General features: G+C 36.9%; 1 non-coding gene across 1 annotated transcript; it reads right to left on the bottom strand.

The window, feature by feature from the left end:
* Positions 1–4,212: 4,212 nt before the first annotated feature.
* On the bottom strand, positions 4,213–4,315 carry LOC123882640. The gene has a single exon (XR_006799952.1). It is a non-coding gene; the product is annotated as a U6 spliceosomal RNA (small nuclear RNA).
* Between the last annotated feature and the right edge of the window lie 8,720 nt (positions 4,316–13,035).

The following is a 13,035-nucleotide window of genomic DNA, read 5'->3' on the forward strand; positions in this document are numbered from 1 at the left end:
CTTCCAAAGAGTTAACAATATTCACATGAGTTCTGCAACATTAATAAAGTTAACACACATAGTAAGACGGTTTTTTGGATAAATTGAGACATTGCACCTTTGGTTAATCTTTTCTTTAGAAGTGAATAATATTGGATATGTGGGGAAAGAAAAACATATATTTATAGGAGATTTTAAAAAAAGAAATATATTTTTAAAACTTTAGATACGTAACATGTCAAATGTATCTAGTCCATAAGTTAAAATAAGTACATTTGACAAATAGATTTTGTTTTTGGTCAAGTAATAAAATACATTTATTTCAAAGTTTGAAGTAATTATAGTTCATTCTAGTAGTTCTTTCTGAAATTTGGTTTTTAACATATGTTTGGTAACACAAATAAGCTAGCTTATAGCTTATTATATGAGCTTATAAGCTTGTTTCAAAAAATTAGAGGTGTTTGGTAACAAGCTTTTTGTACTAGCTTATAGCTTTTTTTCATATGCTATTTCAAGTAGCATTTGAGCTTATAGCTTATAGCTTTTTACACTTTATTCCATTTTTACCCTTTAATTTAATAACTACCCACTCTAAAAAATAAACTACCCACTATCAATTATGTAATTTTATATTTAATAACCACTTTAAAAGCTAATTTTACCAAACACTTTAATTTCAATAAGCTAGCTTTTCAGCTATCAGCTATAAGCTAGCTTTTCAGCTATCAGCTATCAGCTAGCTTATAGCTTATTTTTACCAAACAGACCCTTAGTTACTCATTTATGCAATACTTTTTAAGAGCGTACCTAAAAACAGAACCAAGAGCACACGTAATCAGTATAAAATTTCTTTTGATGCATGAAAGTTACCAACTTTTCCCATAAAAGAGCCATTTTTCATACGTTGAATAACTTGTATATATATATATATATATATATATATATATATATATATATATATATATATATATATATATATATATATATATATATATATATATATATGGGGGCTGCTAATTTAGACCCAGTTGGGTCTAAATTAGCAAGGTGCACCATTTGAGTTGGACAAAAATACCCTTTCTTTTTTTTTTAAAAAAAAAAAAAACATATTGGCGCTGATCCAGTGTCGCGCGCCTACCGCAGGACCACCGTTACAGACCGTTGATTTCCATCAGACGGCCAAGAGATGATCTCATCATGGCTGTCGGATCAATCAGACAGTCCAGATCATCCATCTCCATGATAAGCCAGCGCGTGCACCACACTAGATCTGCGCCTGGAGAGAGAAAATTTCATTTTAAAAAAGCAGGACACGTGTCAACTGCTGGGTGGTTGGCGTGTTTTTTTTTTTTCATTTAATACTTTAAACTCAATTATTTCGTTGTAAATTAATTTTTTATTTTTTTATTTTTATACCAAAATTCATAATTTTTTTTTGTCTACAAATAGAGACTTGGTTCGTTTGATTTGGACACAAAAAAAAAACTCAATTTTTCACTACCTTTAATTATCTTTATATAATACTGTGAAACCATTTAGCTGGTAGAATGGTTTCACAGTATAACTCTCTGAAACCATTTTACTGGTAGAATGGTTTCAGTGAGTAATTTCTTAATTGTTTGCTTCTGAAACCATTCTGAAACCATTTAGCTGGTACAATGGTTTCAGAGCGTTGTACTTTGAAACCATTTCACTGATAGAATGGTTTCAGGGGAGTTGATTTTTAATTGTTTGCTTCTGAAACCATTTTACTGCTAGAATGGTTTCACAGTATAACTCTCTGAAACCATTCTTCCAGCTAAATGGTTTCAGAAGCAAACAATAGTTTTTAATTACCGTTTTATTTCATTTAATTAACGAAAAATAGTTTCAGGTCTCAAAAAATTTCATAAAATATACCAAAAGTTCCAGAATATTATCTAATATTTTATTAGAAACAAATAAAAAAACAATTGGTTTCAGAGTACAAATCTATGAAATTATTATTATTATTTGTTAAATGGTTTTAAATAATCAGCGGAATTTGTGAAAATAATTTCATGACTTGAACTAGGGAGAGTGAGGTACACAAGAGGGTTCTAAATAATTCATAGTACTTTACATAAAATTTTGGAAATTTTTTATGGAATTATAATATTTTTAATTACCTTTTTACTCATTTAATTAACTAAAAATAGTTTCGGGTCTCCAAAAATTTCATACAATATACCAAAATTTCGAGAATATTATCTACTATTTTAGTATGAAAAAATTAAAAAAAAATAGAGCCTCCCTGAGGCCGCACGCGCCCCCACGCGCCGCCGGTGAGAGTGGGCGTGGGCGACGCGCACTGTTCATCGTCCCTCCCACCCGTTTTATGCAGAAACGGGTCGTGCGACCCGGTTTTTGACCCGGTTCGATCTCCCTCAATACTCAACGAAACTCGACGTTCCTTATATGGATTTTGATCGTTTTTCAATTTTACAAAGGTTTCCGGTATTAGTTTTTGAAATCGGCGTTCGATTCGCACGTAAAATGAGGTCGAAATTTGGAAGAAATTTAAAAAATGTAATAGTTGTTCTATTGTTTCAAAAAAAAAAAAAAAGTATTTTTATGATGCAAATTACATACATGCCCCAGTTGCTTTATTGTTTCAAAAAAAAAAATGGGTATTTTTGTCCAACTCAAAAGGTGCACCTTGCTAACTTAGACCTAACTAGGGTCTAAGTTAGAAAACCCCTATATATATATATATATATATATATATATATATATATATATATATATATATATATATATATATATATATATATATATATATATATATATATAGTGACACATTTGTTATAAAAATTAGAATTTTTTTTTTCTACCCCAACATTTATCTCTATACTCCTACAAACAAACCAATATTCCCATTTTACCCCTTCAAGAAAACTTAAAAAATCAGTTTTGAACATTTAAACACGATTAAACCGTGGCTAAATGTCGCATTTTTCGGAACACTTTTCCATAAGTGTTCCGATAACAATTGCAAACCGGAATAGTTGAAAAAAATGTTCTGGAAAGACTTAGCCATGGGTAAACCGTGGCAAAATATTAGAATATGGAAAAGATTTTCTAAGCTGACGACGTCTCTTTAAAACAGTTCCCATCAAATTCCATTATTTTCTCTTTTTTTACCACCGGTTTCATTACCTCTTCCTCTTCACGGCAACGTTTTTTGTCACCGTCGCCGGAGATCTCCGCCGCCGCCATTGCCGCCTTGTTGACTTCAATTGGAAAATTGAGAATTGCTTTAGATCCGCGCATCTTGAAAGCAGCACTGTCATAGGCTTTAGCGATTTCCAGCGACGATTTTTGATTCAATTTCTGTTTGTTGAGGATGTGATATTAGGAATTTGGGGCTTTGAGGTTCAATTGGTTGAGGTTAGTAATAAAATTGGAAGAGATGGGTTGAATTTTTTTTTTTTTTTGAACTAAGAGCATAATGACATCAAAGGATTTAGAAGGAATTCCAACAGGTGGCACCCCTCGTAGATCCTCCTGCGCCAAGTGTTCATAATAATATATATAGAAAAAGAGGAAAAAAAAAGTACAAGTGGAGGGAGGCAAGACCAAACCCAACTAAAGCAAACAAAACAACAAAGCAAAAGCAAGAAAGAAAAAAAAAACTAAGAAATTCTTAAGCGAGTACAACCAAATCGATCCATGAATAAGTCATCATAAGCAAAGTGAGGCAAAGATGACCACCATTAAAAGTCAACAATGGAGAGGCCGTGGCTAGCCAACTTGTCCGCACACGAGTTCCCTTCCTGAAAAATCATCACAAGAAGCCCGAGGAGGGGGTCGGCGCCCACTTTTTTCATGAGCTCTAAGAGCATTGCAGTCACCAATAAAAATTCAAGGACCAACATATAAGCTTTGAAGGTGAGACAAATCACGCCAAAGGATTGCAGATAGTACTCGTATAAATAGAAGCCCTCCAATGTTCTAAAAAAGGATCTTCATAAGGAGTGGGTTGGAAGGGGACCCTTTGAACGGGTATTATAGTTTGCAGTGCCCCAAGCAAGCCGTAGTTGTTGCTTTTTCTGTTGTTGTTGTTGTTGTTGTTGTTGTTGTTTTTTGCTCCATTTTGAAACCACCGGCGTGAACTCACCATCACCATCCGTCTCTCATTGCTCCCAAGCATGTTTAATTTTTTCCATATCGTCCAAGACTACCTGCTGTATAGGAACTGTAGCATCATCTGCAAAAAATATGGACCATTTCTCGATTTGTGCGTGTCATCCTTGCGCAGGGGCCATGCTAATCTTCTCTGTATCGTTCCAATTTTATCGGATGTCCCCGAAGGCACAAGAGATGGGTTGAATAATGATCCAAAGAAATTGAAGAATCCAAAGTGGTAGAGTTGTTGGATTCGGATTGGGAATTGGTTGGGTTAGTTTGTGATCGTGTAGACCAGAAGGATGCGACTTCGCCGGCGTTTGCGGTGGTTGAGAGTGTTGAGACCCCTGTTGAAGCGGAGGGGGGTTGTGTACCTGCAGGCACTCCGACGCTCAAGTCAGTTTGTGTGTAAAGGTTTTCTTGGCTAAAATAATGCGTACCTTGCAAATGAAGTGGAGTCACATATATATAGCCCCCAGCGCTGGGCCAAGACCCTTGATGGCATTAATGGCCATCAAGTGGCTGCCGGAAAACGGCTTGGAGGCCTTGATGTGCAGTAAATGCTCATCATTCCGGTTTACGGCCGTTACGATACGTAAGAGTATCAGACCGTTGGAGAGTCGAGCACGTCTCGTGGGCTCTTCATGGTAGCTAGTTCGGGATGTTGCCTGTTCGACACTGTCATTGACTCGAGCATCTGAGCTCGACCCAGAACAGGAGCCCCCCAAGTTATTATGCTCTTCTGATGAGGATAATGACTTGAAGCTTGAACGATTCATCTTGTGTTATTTGGATCTTTCGTTTGTCGAACATAATTATTCCGAAGTGGCCTGTCGTGTTCCATTCCCTTAAGGTTCTGTTATTCCCTTTGGTCAAAGTCAAGCTTTGGAAAGGAAAAGCGCTTTTCCCAAGGGGTCAACCCTAGGGAATGGTAGCCGCCTTTATGTTTATGGGCCGTTAAACACGATGCTGGGCTTTTTGGGGCGGCAAGTTTCCTATAAATAGCCACTTCTTCCTCCTTTGCTTCTCACACCGTGCTTTCCAATTTTGACGATGGATAGGAAGAATACCAAGAAGATGGCCGTCGAGAGTTTCAAGTCCCAGAGAGGGAAGAAGGTGGAGGTGTCCATGTCTAGGGTTACTCGTTCTAAGAAGGCAAAAGAGGCTAAGGTGGAGACTGTCATTCTTTCTTCAGATTCCTCAAACTCATCTGGTTCTGATGACACAGATGAGGATTATGCGGAGTTTCTGAAGACTTTTAAGTCTGAGGATTTCTACCCTATCCTCCCTTCCTCTGACGAAGGGGAGTCCCAGATGACGGTGGAGTCCAAGAGGAAGCCAGCGGAGGTGTTGAAGATTGATTCGGATTCCGAGCATGAGGATTAGATGCTCGGGTCCTTTGTAATTTTTCCTTTCCTTGTATTGGCTTCCTATTAATAAAGAACGTTTTTACTTTAAGTATTTCGAGCACATTTTATTTGCATTCACGCTTTATGTATGCTCTCAATTTAATAATGTCGTGGATTTTGCGAACGATTCCGAGCGGATTTTCGCTCGGATTTTTATTCGAGCATCCTTTCGATTTTGCGAGCTTGTCGAGGAACACGGTGTTCTTATTCGGTTGCTGCGGCCTTCCCCGTATTTTTAGCGAAAGAATAAGGGGATTGGATCCCGAGGATCTTGCATTTCCTTTTTGGTTGCGATTTTCTCGGGATGTGGTGTCTTGGATTCTGTGAGATTTGCGCGAGCAGACGGATGTGACTGAAGGTGTGAAAACACAAGAAGGGGGGGTTGAATTGTGTTTTAGTCAAGTTTAAAACTTTTTCAAGTTCTTAACTTAACTACAACAGCAGCGGATAAATAACACAATAAAACAAGTTAAGAGAGAGAGAGAGATCACACAAGCAATTTATATTGGTTCCTCTCACAAAACGAGAGTAGTCCAGTCCCCTTGCACTTCCAAGGGATTTCACTATAATCACACAAGATTACACCTGCTCAAGCACACAAGCAAGAGACTTCTCAACAATGCTCAAGCACACAAGCTTAAGACTTCACACTTAAGCACACAAGCTTAAGTTTCCTCAAGTAATAGTAAAGTATATGAAAATATACAAATGCTCTTAGATGAACCTAAAAAGAGAGCAAATACAAAGAGTACAGAGTATTTGACTAAAGTGCAAAAACACTTGATAAGAGGTTCAGAGCTTGTATAGACATAATTCAGAGTTTGTTCAGCGCACGTTCAATCCTTAATAATTGTTATATATCTGTTTTGAATGCAACTGATCCTTCTAGTATATATACCACCAGAAAAGAGTCGTTGCAAAAAGAACCGTTGGAGTTGATAATCTTTTGTCTTCAAGCAGTCTGTCTTGATGCAGTTTGTTTGTATCTAAACTGAGTAAGAGTTTCAGATACTTTGACTACTGCAGAGTAGACTTTCCTTATTCAGCTAACAAGTCTGAAGACCCACGTTCTCAAGTGAGGACAGACAAAACGAGAGTAGCTGAACTGATCAGGCTTGAAAGGTCCTTTTCTTCATTGGTAGAAGAGTTGACTTGCAAAGGGAATCTTCACAGCTTTCAAAAAGATCTTCAGAGGTTGATGAAGCTTTAGTCACTCAAGAAGTTCTAAAGACTTCATCATCTGAAGGTTGTAACTTCTGAAGTCCAACATCTTCTGAGCGCTTGTGAACTTCTGAATTCACATCCTCTGAGCTTCACTCAGAGCTTATCTGATGCTTATATCTGCGCACTTAAAATAAATTTTTAGTCCTTCCAATTGTTTATTAATATTTTGTTATCATCAAAACCTTTATGGATTTAGGGGCTAATATTTTTAAATCAATTTTGTTCCAACAATCTCCCCCTTTTTGATGATGACAAACATAAGTATTAATTGACAATTGTTGTTAAATTAACTTATCATGTTTCTCTTAGGTTTATGAGGTTTGCAAGCTCCCCCTAAGATTGATACTTCTTAAAGCCAAAACTTTAAGTTATATCCATGATATTTTAATTTAGTATAAGATTAAGATAATTTAAAATAAAACAAATTTCATATCTTTCTTTAGAGTGAGAGGTTTGCAAGCTCTCCCCCTAAGTCTCATAAGGTTAAGTTAAAATTGCACTCTTAACTTATCCTTACTTATGAAATTTATTTCAGTTTCAACTAACTTAGTCTCCTCATTGAAATACGTAAAACAACTTAAAAGTAACAACTTTTAACTTAATGGATAAAGGCGTGAGCGTAGTTTCAGCTTTGAAACTTATCACTTATCAATTAATGCGTAACTACTCCCCCTTTTGTCATTATCAAAAAGTAAAACAAATTTATATAACCAAGACAGTGAAAGAAAAAGAGTGGTTGTTACAAAGGTGAATTTATTTCAAAAACAAAAAACAACGCGCTCAAAGGTTTATAAAAGGTGAACGAGTTAACATGCATTCTTCACATAAAAACAAGAATAAACGAGTATATCAAGAAAGATCAAGAAGAATGAGAAGGTTTAGTTCACGCATCGCAGAGTTTCGGAGAAAGAAAGAAGAAGAAAAACGCGAAAAAGATGAGAAAGATAAAGAAGACGACAAGAAACCACAAGATGCTGAGATAATAATCATCTCATCAGATTCTGAAGCTGGAGAGAATGAAGATGATGCTGACTATGTTGAGTTCTTGGCTGACTATGTTCCAGAAGAAGAACAAGAAGAAGAAGAAGAAGAAGAGCAAAACCCAGATCCCATAGAAATTTCATCAGAGGATGCTGAGGAGAAATCTGAGATTTCTTCTGAGTATTATCCATCTGATTAGGATTAGGTTGTCTTTTTCTTTTTCTTTTTACCAATGTACTCAACATTGTTAGATCATTAATAAAAATTTTCGTTTAAAAGCATCTTGTGTTCTTATGTTCTTATTTATCAAAGAAAATTTAGCACAAAAAAAATATATAAAAACAAAACAACTTGAAATATATAAACCAGACAAATAAAATTGTTCAGAAGATAACAAGAAAATAAAAAAAAACAGCTTAAAACAAGTGCATAGAATCCTAGGGTTTCTTAAGGAAAGCTAAGAGTTGGTCAAATTTGTCATTCAGTGATCCCACATTGGAAACTAAACCATCCACCTTGGTTTCCAATGTTTGGTGAGCAGCTCTTTGCCTTTCCAAACCTTCCTGCTGTTCCCTCAGGGCTTCTTGAAAGATCTGCAACTGATCAACAACTACAGGAGCTTGATCTTCAACCATAGGTGCCTTGCCTTTAACAGAGGAGGGTTCACCTTCCTCTTGATACTCAATCATCAGGACATCATCCTGATTCAGTACATCCAGTACATCCTCTTCTGGGGCATCCTCTTGATGTAGCTCATTTGCCAACTGGGCAACTCTAGCAGCAGCTTCTTCTAGACGTTCCTTCTCAACCCTGTGAGCTTCAAGACTCTGAAATAGCTTGGAATCAAACCAGCAAACCTTGAAAGCAGATAAATGCTGTTCAGCAGCAGCAATGGCCTCAAGTTTGGCACGCTCAAATTCCTCATGACTATAAGAAGTCAATCTCTTCAAATCAGCCCTTGCCAAACTGTCCTTCATAAAGCTTATCACATCCAGATCTCTCTTACCAATAACAGCCTTAATGTCTTCACCTACAGCATCCAAAGCCTTGCAAATCTTGGCCTTAAGACTTGACACCTCTAAATCCACATCAGAGGGACAAACTAAGAACCTGTCCTTTATCTTAGATAATCTAAGTAAGTCATCATGAAGCTGAGTGGGTAGATTATCAAAAGGGTTAGATGAAGAGGGTGAGAGATTAGGAAAGGCAGAGAAATTTGGTGATTCATTAGCAGGGTTGTTAATAATAACAACTTCTACCTCTGAAGGCTTGGGGGCACAAGTGTGAATACGCTCAGGAGAAGCATGTTCAGCACATGGGTTAGGATTGGGTTCAGGAATTGATTCAGATGATGAGATGTCAGAGGTTGATTCAGGATAAATGTGTTCAGGGGATGGTTCAGGAGATTTGTGTTCAGGGGTTGGTTCATGAGATTTATGTGGAGAGGGTAGTTTTGTGGGAGAGGTTGGTTCAGTGATTGGAATATGTGATTCTGGTTCAGATGATGAAATGGTAGGTGTTTCTTTTTGTGATTGGGGTTGAGGTGAATTTGGTTTAGGGGGTGATGAAGATTTCTGGGTAAAGGTTTGATTATTGAGGGGGTCTGGGCTAAGATGTTTTTCTAATTCAGAAAGAGGGTTATCAGAGGTTGGAATGATAGTGGGTTCAGGAAGTATAGTCCTAAGAGGTTTTGTATAACCTATCCCAATTTCAACTTCATTAAAAACAAACTTAGAAGACTTACCTTTAGGAACAGGAACTTGTCTTCTACGAGGTTTGGCAGCAAGAGTCTCTTCATCTGATTCAGTTTCATCTTCAGACTCAGATTCTTCAGATGAACTGTCTACCTCAACAACAATAGGCTCTTTGGAAGGTCCTTCAGCAGCCTTGTTTGCAACTTCTTCATGTTTCTTCTTGGTTCTCTGTTCAGCAGCAGCTTGCTCCACCTTAATCCTCTTCTGAGCCAAGAGATCTGGCTTAGGTTGATCAGCTTGAGAAACAACCTTTCTCTTAGGTCTCCTTGTAGGATTATACATGTTTGCAGGCGCAGGAGGAATCATACTCATATCAACAGTGAATCCTTCTTCTCTGAGCACTTCCAAATAGTCCTGAATGATGTGCTCAGCATCAGCTTCTGAAATAACTGGATATCCATCCACATACAAACGATCTTCAAGACGAGCAGATAATTCTTGTGGAGGTGGAACTAGCTTTGTAGAAATAAGACGCATCTTGGTAAGGAAACTGGCATGAAGGATTTCAGGCGAGAACTTCTTCTGCACAATTTCTGGATGGAACTTCTTCAGATTCTCAACAACATGACCTTGATGCAGAAGGTCTGATAGCAGCCTAGGATAAACAATAGTTGTTTTCCTCTGAGATTTGCTAGCGAAGATTGCTTCACATATTCTTTCAAAAAAGTAATCTCCAAGATTCACCTTCTTTCCTGTCAGAAGGAAATACAGCAGATGACGATGAGTCCAGGAGATTGTATCAGTCCCACCAACCCTTGGACTGATAGTTGCTAAGATGATCTTGAAAAGAACTCTGCATTCATCAGTCAGTCCTTTGACTTTGCCTTTTAATGAAAAATCAGTGCAGATGAGATGTAGAAGATCATCTCTGTATCTGGTATCCTTCTCAAATACATCTAACTCTATCCCAGAGTTAGGTAAACCAAGTAAAGCATTGAAGTGAATAGGCGAGAATGCCATATTCATCCCACAGATATTTGACCTAATCTGTATACCTGTGAATTCCAACAGACCCATTTCCTTCCTAGTTTTTCCTTTCAAACTAGGATTCCTTTCAATTGCAGCAATTTCTTCCTTCTTAGCTTCATGCTTGTCAAAAACCTTAGCTTTCATCCAGAATTTCTCCAGCAAATCTGGATATATAGGACCATTAAGCATGTCGAAGTACTTATCCCAACCCTGAGTGATAAAATACTTTTTAATGTCAAACCTATTAGCTTGTAGACCGTCGAAATCAACCATCTTCTCTGAAAGAAAAGTGAGTTCAGATTCTGGAAACTCCATCTCGTTCCCAACGATCTGAAGATTTTTGAACATAAACGGTGGAATCTTTGTTGACGAAGAAGATGAAGCACCAGCCATTGTTGGAGATTAGGGTAAGGTTTGGAACTAACGAGAGAGAAAGAAAGTTTGTTGAAGGTTTAGAGAGAAAGTGAAAGTGTAGGTTGTGAGAGTGAGAAGTGTGCAAGTGTATTGTGTAAGTTTTATTTAAATGCACACAGTTAACACGAAAATAGCAAATTTGGGAAGTTACGCTAATTGACAGAAAGTTGAATACCAAAAATCATCATTAACCACCCACTACCTGACACACGTAGACCACGTGCAAAAAATTACTCGGTAACTGCTATTTTAATGGACAACTGTTCAGTATCAAATACCAAACGTTTTCCATTTAAATAGTTCAGAGCCTCTGAGTTTTTAAAATATTCTATCAGAGTTAAGTACTTCAGAGCTTGTGTTTCAGATGTTCTGAGACATAAGTTCTGATATACATAACCTCTTACACTTTAATTGCCAAAAAAAATTTTCATTCAGAGATTGAAAACATGTTCAGATGTTTCTTTATAAAATCAAATCTTTCAACAGGTAAGGCTTTAGTAAATATGTCAGCCCATTGATTTTCAGTATCAACAAACTTAATATCTATAATGCCTCTCTGAACATAATCTCTGATAAAATGGTGTTTAATTTCAATATGTTTGGCTCTAGAGTGTAGGATAGGATTTTTAGATAAATGAATGGCTGCCGTATTATCACAATATAAAGGAATATTGTTACTGCTTACTTGAGAATCTTCTAACTGATATTTTAACCAGAGTAGTTGTGTACAACACTTAGCTGCTGAAATGTATTCTGCTTCTGCTGTAGACAAAGCTATAGTAGTTTGTCTCTTACTAGCCCAGGAGATAAGGTTTTCACCAACAAATTGACAATTGCCACTTGTGGATTTTCTTTCAATTTTATCTCCAGCATAGTCAGCATCACAGAATCCATTTAGCACATAATCATTGGATTTCTTATAGAGAAGTCCAAGATTAGTTGTTCCTTTCAGATACCTAAAGATTCTCTTTACAGCAGTAAGATGAGATTCTCTAGGATCTGATTGGAATCTTGCACATAAGCATACACTGAATAAAATATCTGGTCTAGAGGCTGTCAGATAGAGTAAGGAACCAATCATACCTCGGTAGACCTTTTGATCTACTTTTCCTTTATCATCTGACTTGCTCATGTTGGTAGTTGAATGCATAGGAGTGTTCATTATCTTGCAGTCATCTAGGTTGAACTTCTTCAGAAGTTCCTTGGTATATTTTGATTGATGAACATAAGTTCCTTCCTTCTTCTGATTGATTTGAATTCCAAGAAAGAATTTCAATTCTCCCATCATGCTCATTTCAAATTCATCCTGCATTATCTTAGAAAAATTCTTGCACAAGGAAGCATTAGTTGAACCAAAGATAATATCATCAACATAAATTTGAATGATTAAAATGTCTTCTTTGGTTGTTTTTCTAAAGAGTGTGCAGTCAACCTTCCCTTTCTCAAAACCCTTTTCAAGAAGGAAATTACTGAGTCTATCATACCAAGCTCTTGGAGCTTGTTTCAGACCATACAGTGATTTCTTTAATTTAAAAACATGTTCTGGGTTTGAGACATCTTCAAAACCAGGAGGTTGCTTAACATACACTTCTTCAGAAATAAAACCATTTAAGAAGGCACTCTTAACATCCATTTGATACAAAGTTATTCCATGATTAACAGCATAAGATAGAAGTAACCTGATTGCTTCAAGTCTAGCAACTGGTGCAAAGGTTTCAGTATAGTCAATCCCCTCTTGTTGACTATAACCTTGTGCAACCAATCTAGCCTTGTTTCTTACCACTTCACCTTGTTCATTCAACTTGTTTCTGAATACCCATTTTGTTCCAATAATGTTCTTGTGTGAAGGTTTGGGCACTAGAGTCCATACATCATTCCTTTGAAATTGATTCAGCTCTTCTTGCATTGCTACAATCCAAGCATCATCTTTCAGAGCTTCATCAATCTTTGAAGGTTCCATCATTGAGATAAGACCAACTAAAGATTCCTCATTTCTCAGTTGAGATCTTGTCTTCCTTGGACTGTCCTTGTTGCCTAAGATCAGTTCCTCTGGATGTGATGATTTGTATTTGAAGGTATTTCTTGGGGGCTCATCATCTTCAGACTCATCAACATCAGGTTCAGCAGTTGCTTCAGTTCTTTGTTGTTCAGAGTCTGTA

Source organism: Trifolium pratense, linkage group LG4, assembly GCF_020283565.1.
Source record: "Trifolium pratense cultivar HEN17-A07 linkage group LG4, ARS_RC_1.1, whole genome shotgun sequence".
Taxonomy (NCBI): domain Eukaryota; kingdom Viridiplantae; phylum Streptophyta; class Magnoliopsida; order Fabales; family Fabaceae; genus Trifolium; species Trifolium pratense.